A 13,933-nucleotide genomic window follows, 5' to 3' on the forward strand; every position below is an offset into this window, starting at 1 on the left:
GGGGAACTATACTGCACCTAATGTGGGGGGAACTACACTACACCTAATGTGGGGGAACTATACTGCACATAATGTGGGGGGAACTATACTGCACATAATGTGTGGGGAACTATACTGCACCTAATGTGGGGGAACTATACTGCACCTAATGTGGGAGAACTATACTGCACCTAATGTAAGGGGAACAATACTGCACCTAATGTGGGGGAACTACTGCACCTAATGTGGGGGAACTATACTGCACCAAATGTTGGGGAACTATACTGCCAACCTAATGTGGGGGGAACTGTACTGCACCTAATGTGGGGGGAACTGTACTGCACCTAATGTGGGGAGAACTGTACTGCACCTAATGTGGGGAACTATACTGCATCTAATGTGGGGAACTATACTACACCTAATGTGGGGGAACTATACTGCACCTAATGTGGGGAACTATACTGCACCTAATGTGGGGGAACTATACTGCACCTAATGTGGGGGGAACTATACTGCACCTAATGTGGGGGAACTATACTGCACCTAATGTGGAGGAACTATACGGCACCTAATGCAGGGGAACTATAATGCACCTAATGTGGGGGAACTATACTGCACTTAATGTGATGGGAACTATACTGCACCTAATGTGGGGGAACTATACTGCACCTAATGTGGGGGAACTATACTGCACCTAATGTGGGGGGAACTATACTGCACCTAATGTGGGGGAAACTATACTGCACCTAATGTGGGGGAACTATACTGCACCAAATGTTGGGGAACTATACTGCCAACCTAATGTGGGGGACTGTACTGCACCTAATGTGGGGGGAACAGTACTGCACCTAATGTGGGGGGAACTGTACTGCACCTAATGTGGGGAGAACTGTACTGCACCTAATGTGGGGAACTATACTGCACCTAATGTGGGGAACTATACTGCACCTAATGTGGGGAACTATACTGCACCTAATTTGGGGGAACTATACTGCACCTAATGTGGGGGAACTATACTGCACCAAAGTGGGGGAACTATACTGCCAACCTAATGTGGGTGGAACTGTACTGCACCTAATTTGGGGGGGGAACTACTTCATCTAATGTGGGGGGAACTGTACTGCACCCAATGTGGGGGGAACTGCACTGCACCAAATGTGGGGGGAACTATACTGCACCTAATGTGGGGGGGGGGACTATACTGCACCTAATGTGGGGGAAATATACTGCACCTAATGTGGGGGAACTACAGTATACTGCACCTAATGTGGGGGAACTATACTGCACCTAATGGGGGAACTATACTGCCAACCTAAGCTGGGGGAACTGTACTGCCAAACTAATGTGGGGGAACTGTACTGCCAACCTAATGTGGAGGAACTGTACTGCACCTAATGTGGGGGGAACTTTACTTCACCTAATGTGGGGTGAACTGTACTGCACCTAATGTGGGGAGAACTGTACTGCACCTAATGTGGGGAGAACTGTACTGCACCTAGTGTGGGGGAACTATACTGCATCTAATGTGGGGAACTATACTACACCTAATGTGGGGAACTACAGTATACTGCACCTAATGTGGGGGAACTATACTGCACCTAATGTGGGGGGAACTATACTGCACCTAATGTGGGGGGAACTATACTGCACCTAATGTGGGGGAACTATACTGCACCTAATGTGGGGGGAACTATACTGCACCTAATGTGGGGGAACTATAATGCACCTAATGTGGGGGGAACTATACTGCACCTAATGTGGGGGGAACTATACTGCACCCAATGTGGGGGAACTATACTGCACCTAATGTGAGGGGAACTATACTGCACCTAATGTAGGGGGAACTATACTGCACCTAATGTGGGAGAACTATACTGCACCTAATGTAAGGGGAACTATACTGCACCTAATGTGGGGGAACTTTATTGCACCTAATGTGGGGGAACTATACTGCACTTAATGTGATGGGAACTATACTGCACCTAATGTGGGGGAACTATACTGCACCTAATGTGGGGGAACTATACTGCACCTAATGTGGGGGAACTATACTGCACCTAATTTGGGGGAACTATACTGCACCTAATGTGGGGGAACTATACTGCACCAAAGTGGGGGAACTATACTGTCAACCCAATGTGGGGGGAACTGTACTGCACCTAATTTGGGGGGGGGAACTACTTCATCTAATGTGGGGGGAACTGCACTGCACCAAATGTGGGGGGAACTATACTGCACCTAATGTGGGGGGGACTATACTGCACCTAATGTGGGGGAAATATACTGCACCTAATGTGGGGGAACTACAGTATACTGCACCTAATGTGGGGGAACTATACTGCACCTAATGGGGGGAACTGTACTGCCAACCTAAGCTGGGGGAACTGTACTGCCAAACTAATGTGGGGGAACTGTACTGCCAACCTAATGTGGATGAACTGTACTGCACTTAATGTGGGGGGAGCTGTACTGCACCTAATGTGGGGTGAACTGTACTGCACCTAATGTGGGGAGAACTGTACTGCACCTAATGTGGAGGGGAACTGTACTGCACCTAATGTGGAGGGAACCGTACTGCACCTAATGTGGAGGGAACCGTACTGCACCTAATGTGGGGTAACTATGCTGACAACCTAATGTGGGGGGAAAATATCCTTTAGTAGAAAAGACTACTTGGCACAGCTCGCCTATTACTTAGCACAAACGCATCTCTACCTCCGTTAGCTGAACCACGCCAGGTGGTGCTCACTGGATAATGCACAGTCCAAGTAAAATCTTCAACAAATAGAAAATAACATGGGCAACTCAACAAATGCAATATCTTCACCACTTCTTTATTCAAACATGAAGGGTATACACAGTGCAGGACACGGATGTTCATTCGGGGCTACGTTACCGTTTCGCAGGATATGCTTCAACTGGCCCACAGGGTCATACAGCCGGAAACACATTTAAATATTCCTCCCCTCCGTTGACATGGGAACCATCCAAACAAAACGTAAGTGCAATTAAAACATGTTAAAACCAACTGTGTGATACAAAAAATCTTATAATAAAGCACTAAGCTCAGTACATTCATTTAGACCTAGAGGTCCCATCGCCTCTAATCAAAGAACCCATTTGGTTTCTTTTCTCAGTAGGATCTCTTCTTTAGTTCTACCACCATATCCATGTTCGATCCTTTCAAGACCGGCAAACTGGAATCCACATCTTTCTTTCGAATGACCTTCGTTCATGTGTTGTATGAACCTGCTGGCTCCTATGCCATATCGGTTTTTGAGCAGTTTCTTCTGCTATATCAACATCGTCCTGTAATATATACCAATTATTTATAATGAGCGTTTCTTATTACATCATTAATTGGAGTATTAGCAAAAGAAAAAACGCATCATTTATTATTCCTTTTATTCTTTGGACTCAGTAACACTTCTCTTGGTATTTTTTCGATTTTTTTTCCGTGCATCTAAAATCAATTTGTGTGGATAACCTCTCTGTTCTAATCTACACTGTAAATCATCAGCTTGTTTTTGAAATGTTTTTTGGTTACTATTAATCTGACTAGTTGGCTGTACGGTATACTTTTCTTGACCTGAGGGGGATGAGAAGACTGGTAATGTAATATAGATTTTTCGCAATGGGTTTTCTAAAACCCAAAGTTAGAATTTCCCCATTAACGATATCAACTTGCACATCCAACAATTCCAGATGTTGATCACCGAATACATATGTAAAAAACATATTCACCCCATTTATTTGATTAAGGTATTCGACAAAAGCCAAAAATTCCACTTAAGTCCCATCCCAGATGACAAACAGGTCATCCACATATCTGAGAAAAAGTAAAATTTTTCCAACAAATGGGTTCTTAGATGTAAATACCCTCTTGTCTTCCAGTATGACCCCATGGCTGTTCCATGCGTTTGTCTGTACCAATCCCCACCATAATGGAAGACATTATTACTCAAAATGAATGTGAGGGCTTCAGTAACAAAATTTACAAAATCAGATGTTTTTCCTGCCCTCTGTAGGATAGTGGCCATTGCCTGTACACCCGCATCCAAAGGGATGCGGGTGTATAGGCTCTCCACATCCACAGAGCATAATTCAAATCCAGGTTGCCAGTGAAAATTATTAAGTATTTTAATTAGATCTCCAGTGTCCCTGAGATATGAAGGTAATTCCCGGAGTAAAGGTGACACTAGCCAATCTATATAACTTGATAAGAACTCCGTCAGTGACCCAATCCCCGAGACAATAGGATGTCCCGGGGGCTGGGCCACTGACTTGTGTACTTTTGGCAATATATACCAAGTTGGCTTTTGTATCTTTCTCGGGAGGAGATGTTCTGCAGTTTTTCTGCTAATGATACCTTTTTCATGAAATTTTCGAAGAAACGATCTTAAGATCTTATTTGCAGACAGGGATCTTTTTTCAATTTACAGTAAGTATTAACATCCCCTAGCTGCCTAAGGGCTTCAGCATTATATTCAGTGGTCTTCCAGAGCTCTACACACCCACCCTTATCAGCTTTCGTAACAACTATATCTTCCCTTTTTGATAATTTGTTCAGGGCTATTCTTTCTCTATCTGAGATGTTGCTACTAGCTCTAGGGTAGATAAGTGCTTTTACATCTTTCATTACTAACTTACTAAATAAATCGAGCGGACTCCCTGGTAAAACAGGGGGATTGAACAGAGACGGATTGCCACCAGAAAATACTACACCGCTACTAGTATTTGTACTAACAAAATCATTTTCAACCGTGTCCGCAAGAAACATAGCCAGCTCTCGCTCCTCTTTTGTGAACTCATTAGGTATACAAAATCCCAATGGCCCAATTTTACAGCTAACGTCACCCTCAAGTAATGCTTAATTTTATTTTCCTTTTTTACTGCAGAAAAAAAAATGTTAATTCACTTTTCGAACACCCTTAAACAAGTCTTCCTGGAACTGGACAAAATCAAACTGTTCTACGAGACCAAAGTTCAGTCCTTTGTTTAATACTGAAATAGTGTCCTTGTCTAATTCTTCATCTGTGAGATTTAAAGGGTAGCTCCCACCATCACTTTTTTCTGTCCCTGCCTATTACCCATCTATCCCTAACCCCCTCCCTGCCTTTAATTTTTTTTTTACATAGTAAAAATGCCTTTTTGTCTGCCTGGTAGTGTGCTCACTACCAGGCAGACTTCCCCAGCAGGCACCACTTCACTGATGCCTACTGGGGCCGACACTTCCGCCCTTAGTTCACCTATACAGGGTGCCTCCAGCTGTTTCCCCACTGCAACTCCCAGCTTGCCCTGACATCTATTGGCTGTCAGGGCATGCTGGGAGTTGTAGTAAGGAACAACTGGAGGCACCCTGTATAGGTGAACACCAGATCTGTGATGGCCGCACATACCGCTCCCCGCCGTGCAGCCCGCAACCCCCCCCCCCCCCCGGCACCGCCGCTCCTCACAACCCACTCCCCCTCCCCACCCCCCTTAGTTCACCTATTCAGTGTCCCTCCAGCTGTTTCCCCATTACAACTCCCAGCTGGCCCTGACATCTATTGGCTGTCAGGGCATGCTGGGAGTTGTAGTGGGGAAACTGGAGGCATACTGTATAGGTGAACACGCAACCCCCCCCCCCCCCCGCAGCATAATACTTTACCTTGTCCCCGGGAGCCTGCGTGCATCCACTTCCTTCAAAGCGCTCGCTCCCGCCTATCTGATTGACAGGCAGGAGCGAGCACTGCAGTGACTGAATTTCGACTCATTGCCAGGCTTAAATGAGTCGAAATTCTGTAGTGACGTCACTGCCGAATGCATTCGGCCACTAGGAGGGCGATCCCTAGTGGACGAATTTAAAAGTGATTTTAAGCTGGTTTAAAATCATTTTTTTTAATTAAAGTATATTAGAAATATGTTGAAGTACTTAAGTACTACAACATATCAATTTTTTTATTTCATGACAGTGCCCATTTAACATTATACTCTCCGGTCTTACTTGCACCAAGTCCCATTCTTGCGTTTCGGCATGTGTTTTCTCAGGGTTCTTCGATTTTCTTCTCCCTCTGCGGGTTCTGGATCTAAAGGGACTGTAGCGGTATTCTGTTTAAGATTAGCCGTGTCTGTAATAGACTCAATGGATCCACTACTATCTGTTTCTGTTGTCATAAAATCAGAGCTCTTGCCTTTGATCTTATTCACACTTGATTTATTGGGGGTGTTTTTGTAGACTCGTCGGTTAATATTTTTCCTATTACTCCATGTAAACACTTTCTGACCTTCAAAGTCTTATTTTTTTTTTTCTCTGATGAATTTGTCACGCTTCACAATTTTGATTTTTTCTTGTAAGAGACTCAATTTCTTTTCTAGAGTCTGCAGGAAAATCATATGTTGTTGATCTGAGTATCTCATTCTCATTTCACATTTAGCTCTGCACAATTCTTCAGTTACTGCTTCATACTCAGATTTATTCCTCTCCAATACTAATTCCTGAATTTTCAAGGAATTGCAGATGCAGCTCATCCCATGCTCTAACGAACTCTGGGTCTTCTGTGTACTGCGAGGGAGACTTATATACATGAAAGCCTCTTGGGACACGTTGGCTTGTTACATAGGCTTCCAAAGATTTAATGGTCCAAAAGAGCCTAGTCTCTTTTTCGGCCAGGGAATGAACTTTAAACTCTAATGATTTCGTGCTTAAAAGTGACAGTTCATCTTTCTGTTCACACGACGCGAAGAACATCCCTGCATCCACCCGGCCTGCACTGACAGCCGTCTCTGAGGTAGTATTTGGAATTACCATGTCCATATTAAACTGTGATTTTCTTACGGCTTATGAGTGTTTATGAATCAAGTAATGAATCAAGTATTTAGAAAATATCCTTTAGTAGAAAAGACTACTCGGCACAGCTCGCCTATTACTTAGCACAGACGCATCTCTACCTCTGTTAGCTGAACCACGCCAGGCGGTGCTCACTGGATAATGCACAGTCCAAGTAAAATCTTCAACAAATAGAAAATAACCAGGGTGACTCACCAAATGCGATTTCTTCACCACTTCTTCATTCAAACATGAAGGGTATACACAGTGCAAGACACGGGTGGACGATAGACAGGGGGATGTTCGTTCGGTGCTACGGTGCCGTTTCGCAGGCTATGCTTCAACTGGCCCACAGCGTCTTACAGCCAGAAACACATTTAAATATCCCTCCCCTCCGTTGACATGGGACATTCTAATTGTAAGTTATTTTATATTGGGAAGACAGAATCTGTGAACATGTTCCATCCCTCAGAACCAGCATAGGAGCCAGCAGGTTCATACAACACATGAACGAAGTTCATTCGAAAGAAAGATGGGGATTCCAGTTTGCCGGTCTTGAAAGGATCGAACACGGATATGGTGGTAGAAATAAAGAAGAGATCCTACTGAGAAAAGAAACCAAATGGGTTCTTCGATTAGAGGCGATGGGACCTCTAGGTCTAAATGAATGTACTGAGCTTAGTGCTTTATTATAAGATTTTTTTGTATCACACAGTTGGTTTTAACATGTTTTAATTGCACTTACCTTTTGTTTGGATGGTTCCCATGTCAACGGAGGGGAGGGATATTTAAATGTGTTTCCGGCTGTTTGACGCTGTGGGCCAGTTGACCCGTTTCCTGCACTGTGTATACCCTTCATGTTTGAATAAAGAAGTGGTGAAGAAATCGCATTTGGTGAGTCGCCCTGGTTATTTTCTATTTGTTGAAGATTTTACTAATGTGGGGGGAACTGTACTGCACCTAATGTGGGGGAACTGTACTGCACCTAATGTGAGGGGAACTGTACTGCACCTAATGTGAGGGAACTGTACTGCCAACCTAATGTGGGGGAACAGTACTGCACCTAATGTGGGGGAACTGTACCGCCAACCTAATGTGGGGGAACTGTACTGCCAACCTAATGTAAGGACTATACTGCACCTAATGTCGGGAACTATACTGCACCTAATGTGGGGGAACTATACTGCCAACCTAATTTGGGGGAACTGTGCTGCACCTAATGTGGGGAGAACAGTACTGCACCTAATGTTGGCAGAACAGTACTGCACCTAATGTTGGGAGAACTGTACTGCACCTAATGTGGGGGGAACTGTACTGCACCTAATGTGGGGAGAACTGTACTGCACCTAATGTGGGGGGGGAACTGTACTGCACCTAATGTGGGGAGAACTGTACTGCACCTAATGTGGGGGGAACTGTACTGCACCTAATGTGGGGGGAACTATACGGCACCTAATGTGGGGGAACTAAACTGCACCTAATGTGGGGGGGAACTATACTGCACCTAATGTGGGGGGGAACCGTACTGCACCTAATGTGGGGGGGAACCGTACTGCACCTAATGTGGGGGATCTATGCTGACAACCTAATGTGGCGGAAACTGTAGTGCAGCTAATGTGGGGGGAACTGTAGTGCACCTAATGTGGGGGGGGACTGTACTGCCAACCTAATGTGGGGAAACTATACTGCACCTAATGTGGGGGAACTATACTGCACCTAATGTGGGGGAACTATACTGCCAACCTAATGTGGGGGGAATTGTGCTGCACCTAATGTGGGGAGAACTGTACTGCACCTAATGTGGGGAGAACTGTCCTGCACCTAATGTGGGGGGAACTGTCCTGCACCTAATGTGACGGGAACTGTACTGCACCTAATGTGGGGGGGAACTGTACTGCACCTAATGTGGGGGCAACTGTACTGCACCTAATGTGGGGGGCAACTGTACTGCACCTAATGTGGGGGTAACTGTACTGCACCTAATGTGGGGGTAACTGTACTGCACCTAATGTGGGGGGAACTATACTGCACCTAATGTGGAGGAAGTATACTGCACCTAATGTGGGGGGGGGGGGGAACTATACTGCACCTATGTGGGGGGAACCATACTGCACCTAATGTGGGGGGGGGGAAACCGTATTGCACCTAATGTGGGGGAAGTATGCTGACAACCTAATGTGGGGGAAACTGTAGTGCACCTAATGTGGGGGGAACTGTAGTGCACCTAATGTGGGGGGAACTGTACTGCCAACCTAATGTGGGGGAACTGTACTGCCAACCTAATGTGGGGGAACTGTACTGCCAACCTAATGTGGGAGAACTGTACTGCCAACCTAATGTGGGAGAACTGTACTGCCAACTTAATGTGCGGGGACTATACTGCACCTAATGTGGGGAACTATATTGCACCTAATGTGGGGGAACTGGGGGTGGGGTTAGTGAAGAAAAGTGCAGTGGAGAAGGACCAGGAGGGCATGGGGGGCTGAAGTGAGGTTGTTTGGGGGGGGGTGTGGTGGTAATTGTGGGTTTGGTGACAGCGGGTAAGGTAATTGTGGGTTTGGTGATGGGGACTGAGGGGGGGGGGGGGGGTGCAGAAAAGTATAATAGTGGAGAAGGACCAGGAGTGTTTAAGGGGGCGACTTAAGGACCAGAGGAGGACTAAGGCTAAGTTTCCAGAGAAGGCAGAAGGACAAGAAAAAAATGCCAAAAAATTACCATAACACAGGAAAAAGCAGTAGCAGTTTTTCTGTGTTTTTGCAAGTAAAAAAAAGGGGGAAACCTAGCCTTAGGGGTCTCTGGGAGCAGGAGTCTGAAGGAGGACTTAGGGGTCTGGGGGAATTAGGGCTCGTCCACACTACGAACTTCCTCCAGCAGAATTTTGCTTGTTTTCAATGGGATGCTGCTGCTCTGTGCACACTACAGAAGACACAGTGTGTGGTAGTATTATTTTTAGAGGGCATGATATTTGGCAGTATAATATACAGGGTACACAGTATTATATTTAGGAAGCACAGTCTCTTGAAGGGTTATAATGATTGTTGTCTTTATACAGAGGATGAGAAACTGCTGGCAAAGTGAGGAACCAATGATGTCCAGGTGTCGAGGAACACAGAGGAAGATGGAACTGGAAGAAGACATGGTGTCTGGACCCAGGGCCGGACTGTGTGTGAAAGCCAGCCCTGGAAAAAATTACATACCAGCCCCATAGTGTTGCGTCATTATACCAGCACGTCATCATTTTCTTGTTCATAAAAGGTTAAATCATGCATTTTAAAGCATATTAGTTTCCCCACATTAGGTGCAGTATAGTTCCCCCCACATTAGATGCAGTATAGTTCCCCCACATTAGGTGCAGTATAGTTCCCCACATTAGGTGCAGTCACTGAGTACAAGCAGGGCTCTGTACACTGAGGACAAGCAGGGCTGTGTACACTGAGGACAAGCGGGGCTCTGTACACTGAGGACAAGTGGGGCTCTGTACCTGAGGACAAGAGGGGCTCTGTACCTGAGGACAAGCGGGGCTCTGTACACTGAGGACAAGCGGGGCTCTGTACACTGAGGACAAGCGGGGCTCTGTACACTGAGGACAAGCGGGGCTCTGTACCTGAGGACAAGCAGAGCTCTGTACACGGAAAACAAGCAGGGCTCTGTATCTGAGGACAAGCGGGGCTCTGTACAGTGAGGACAAGCGGGGCTCTGTACAGTGAGGACAAGCAGGGCTCTGTACACTGAGGACAAGCGGGGCTCTGTACACTGAGGACAAGCAGGGCTCTGTACCTGAGGACAAGCAGGGATCTGTACACAGGGATCTGTACACTGAGGACAAGCAGGGATCTGTACACTGAGGACAAGCAGGGCTCTGTACCTGAGGACAAGCAGGGCTCTGTACCTGAGGACAAGCAGGTCTGTGCCTGAGGACAAGCAGGGCTCTGTAACTGAGGACAAGCAGGGCTCTGTTCCTGAGGACAAGTGGGACTCTGTACCTGAGGACAAGCGGGGCTCTGTACCTGAGGACAAGGGGGGCTCTGTACCTGAGGACAAGCGGGGCTCTGTACCTGAGGACAAGCGTGGCTCTTTACACTGAGGATAAGCGGGGTTCTGTACCTGAGGACAAGCGGGGATCTGCACCGGAGGACGAGCAGGGCTCTGTACCTGAGGACAAGCGGGGCTCTTTACCTGAGGACAAGCGGGGCTCTGTACACTGAGAAAACGCGGGGATCTGTACCTGAGGACAAGCGGGGCTCTGTACCTGAGCACAAGCAGGGCTCTGTACCTGAGGACAAGCTGGGCTCTGTACCTGAGGACAAGCGGGGCTCTGTACCTGAGCTCTGTACACTGAGAACAAGCGGGGATCTGTACCTGAGGACAAGCAGGGCTCTGTACCTGAGGACAAGCGGGGATCTGTACCTGAGGAAAAGCAGGGCTCTGTACCTGAGCATAAGCGGGGCACTACGAGAGAGAGAGAGAGCAGCCAGGGTGGCGGGCGCACTGATCGGATGCACAGTGAACTCTGACGTTGACGTGACCTCGTGTCTAAGCGCAGCAACGCGCCACGCCGGAGTTCAAAGCGCCTCTCCCAGCAGCTGACCACCCAGGGCCGTAAGTAAGAAGCAGGGCCGGCCAGGGACAATGCAGGGCCGGCCCTCTTTTTCTGTCAATATATATATCGTTGGCGCCAGGCGGCCTATGCGGGCCGCCTGTGCAGCCCGCTGGACCTATTTTCATGTAGGGGCCTGGAGCCCCTACGTTAATCCGCCCCAAAGCGGCCCCAGGCCCACCGGGATAATTCCCGGTATCCCGGTAGGCCAGTCCGGGCCTGTCTGGAACAGATGAAGAAGAAAAGAAAAGGAAAGAAAACAGAAAAGACGTCTCCTGTGAGTCATTTTATGTTTTTGTATTCTCCTGACTGTCCCATTAGATCTCTCGTCACTTCAAAGTTTTTTAGTAATAATGGATGAAACTGTACCCCAATTTGAGTCTCTAGCTGTTACAAAACTACAACTCCTATAATGCCTGAAGATCTCCAGACATAATGGGTGTTGTAGCTTTGCAACAGCTGGAAAGAGGGACTTGAACTGAAGTGATTTTAGACCATGCAGCCCATTTTATTTTAACGGGGGCCTGATTCCTGTGACACCCACCAAAAAAACGTAAAAAAAAAAAAGGCTACAGTCTTATATGCCCAGGCCTATTTTTGGTCTCAGTCTTACTTGACAGGCCCACAACAAGTCTCAGTGGAAGGGAAGAGGGACTGTTGGGGGGGGGGGGCTCAGTGGAAGGGAAGGGGGGGGGCATCATAATGATTGCTCCGCCTTCCAGGCAGCCTTAATCTCGCCCTGCCGACATCTTCACCAGTTGACACTTAGCATCATACAGGTAATCTATCCCCAAGTTGATGTACTTAAAGGATCTAAGTATGTCTTCTCTACTGATGCCACAATCTATGTCAACCTGGACCTTGGAAAGCCAAGATTTCATGGTCCTGATTACCTTGAAGGAGGCACTACCGAATTCTTCATCAGAATGCATAATGGTAGGAGTCCTGCCCCATCTAGGCCTCTTGCTTGCAGGAGGGGCTACAGCTAGGGAGTCTTTTAACTCCTTGATAGAGCCAAAGACAAAAATTCTTTGACCCAGACAAACATATCCGGCATGGATGGTTCCTGGTTTGGTGGTAGCCTGGGACCACAGGAAGGGCAGATGGGGTAATCTGATCCATCAGGTAGAGAAACTTTACAGGAAGTGCATTCCAGATGTCTGCGTTTATGTTATGGGTAGACTGCGTTTATGGGTAGACTGAGCCAAAGCCAAGGGGGTTTAAATAGACGCCAATTTCGTGCCAGATTCTAGGCCCCGCACCACTTCTGGGTCACAGACCTAATATATGAAATATATATAATAATAAGAAAGAAAAAAACAGGCAGAAAGAAGACTCCTGTATGCAGGATAAATAAAAATGTCCTTCAGAAACCTCCCAATTCATACCATGGCGGCTGCATAAGAAAAGAACTTCCGGCACCGCCGGAAGTGACGCGGCCGAGGCTATGCATACATGCTACTGGACTCCGGCAAGATGGCACATTGCCGGAAGTGAAGCGCAGGCCCCAGAGCTCCGGCCCGCGGCGGAGTCACCCCACATTGTGCTGCTGAGGGATGCCAGGGAAAAGAAGAATGCCAAGACCCTGAAACTGAGCTTCAGCACAATGGGCAAAACCATACAGCGTTTTTTCCACTCAGAACAAGCCTCACCATTGTAAAAAAAACGAATGTTCAGGTAGGGGGGACACCTAGAAAATAGTGACCACAAATTAATATTTTTACTTGCCCTCCAATAGGTTGTTCAGTTGAGGAGACACAAAAATACTAAACTTCAGGAAGGTAAAGTTGGTGAAGAAAAAATTGCAAAGCAAAAGGGAATAAACCAGGCACTGCAAGGGTTAATGCATACAGATGGATCACCGTAATAAGCCACTAGGATCTGTAGCGGTCTTCTAATACAGGTCACGGGAGGAGCTCAGTGTCAATTAATGAATAAGTAACACAAGTCCAGCAAGAAAAAAATGAGACAGGGCAACTCACCCTTAGGACGACTGTAACAGATGTGATTTATTTCGGCATCGGAGCAAAATCAGCAAAGGAGTAACACGCTACAGCATGGTGGAAAGGTGGGGGAGAGTGGAGCAGGGGCTGGCGACGTTTCACGTGAAATTATGCTTCTTCCGGCCGGAAGAAGCATTACTTGACGTGAAATGTCGTCAGCCCCTGGCTTTTTAATTTTTGGTCACATAACATCCCAGAAAAAATAAAATAAAAAGTGATCAAAAGGCTAGAACTACACAAAAGTACAGTTGAAAACTACAGCTCATGGTGGAGTTTTTTTTTCTTTTCCACGTTAAATTTTTTTTTAAACCATGTAACTAAACAAAAAATATCCATGTTTGGGGGGCATGCCTAGCCATGCAGTTGTGAGGATGTGTGTCCCTGGAGCTCCGTCCCAGTCCACAGCACTGAGGGACTTATCCTGCTAACCATGGGGAACAAGAAGCTTTGGAGGGGACCTAAAAGCACCGGAACCCCTGCTGGTCATGGGGTTCCCATTTCTAACTTCTTTACCACCCTCACGGCAGAGATCCCGGCACCTAAATC

This window comes from Hyla sarda, chromosome 1, assembly GCF_029499605.1.
Source record: "Hyla sarda isolate aHylSar1 chromosome 1, aHylSar1.hap1, whole genome shotgun sequence".
In the NCBI taxonomy this organism is placed as follows: domain Eukaryota; kingdom Metazoa; phylum Chordata; class Amphibia; order Anura; family Hylidae; genus Hyla; species Hyla sarda.